General features: G+C 43.6%; 1 pseudogene; it reads right to left on the bottom strand.

Annotated features, from left to right (window-relative positions):
- Positions 1-234: 234 nt before the first annotated feature.
- Positions 235-387, bottom strand: LOC142428132 (ATP synthase subunit epsilon-like protein, mitochondrial; annotated as a pseudogene).
- Positions 388-1,108: the final 721 nt, after the last annotated feature.

Raw genomic sequence — 1,108 nt, 5'->3', positions numbered from 1 at the left:
TAAAGCACTTATGTATATCAAGAGAGAAAACAAGAGGATATGGATTAGCGGGGGGTGGAATCCATTTTTTTCTGTCAACCACACTTCAGTTTATTGGCATTACTGTCTGTCTCTCACTGAGACAGCCCTCCCCATGCCCCGCCCCCCAAGAACGGTCATTTTCAATTTGCCACAAGATGTGCCCACACATCTTCACCTTGGCCAGGCGGCATTTCAAGCTTCAGTCTGAGTAGATTAGTCCTTCACGTTCACGATCTTCACGCTGTGGCTGTAAACCTTCTCAGCATTGACTTTGAATTCGGGCTTCAAAGGGTCCCTGACAACTTTTGCACAGATTTGCAAGTAGCAGATATGAGTGAGTCCAGCCTATCGCCAGTATGCCCCCATGATGTCAAGACGGGGGAGCGCGCCGGAGAGAATCATGAGGACACTTCAATGTCGACCAGCCTGCTGCCGTGCCACTGAAGCGGGGAAAAAATCTTTAGCAATGACACAAGAGACACGGAAGTAATTACTAAAATCTATAGAATTCTGAAACACTTCACTAAGGGATAAAACATAATCCAATTAAAAGGTAAGCAAAGGACATGAATAGAAAATTCACAAAGGATGGTACTTGAAGGGCTAACAAGCGCGTGAGGAAATGTTCACGGTCACTAGCTATCCTAGAGATACAAATCAAAACAACTCAAAGGCACCACCTTACACCCACAATGACATCCCATTTCAAAAGAGCAGAGCGAAACAAATGCTGAGAGAGGGTGTGTAGAGATTGGATTCTTATACAGTGCTTGTGGACTTTTAGCTCTGTATAACCATACAGCCATTGTGGAACGTGATATGATGTTACATGATACAACTGGGAATAAAAATGCCATATGATCCAGTAAGACTTTACTGGGTATATACCCCAAAGATGTAAGAAACAGAAAACGAACAGATATACGCTTTTCCACATTCATTACAGTTCACAATAGCAATAAGCTGGTAATAGCCCTCAGGCCTGTCAGTAGCAGAATGGATAAAGAAACTGGGGTCCTTACACGTGGTGGAACACTGTTCAACCCTTAAAAAAGTGATGAAACCATAACATGGCTTTCAGTCCCCA

Source organism: Tenrec ecaudatus, chromosome 15, assembly GCF_050624435.1.
Source record: "Tenrec ecaudatus isolate mTenEca1 chromosome 15, mTenEca1.hap1, whole genome shotgun sequence".
Classification (NCBI taxonomy): Eukaryota; Metazoa; Chordata; class Mammalia; order Afrosoricida; family Tenrecidae; genus Tenrec; species Tenrec ecaudatus.
Note: the sequence above shows the minus strand (reverse complement) of the source record. Positions and strands in the feature narration are given on the sequence as shown.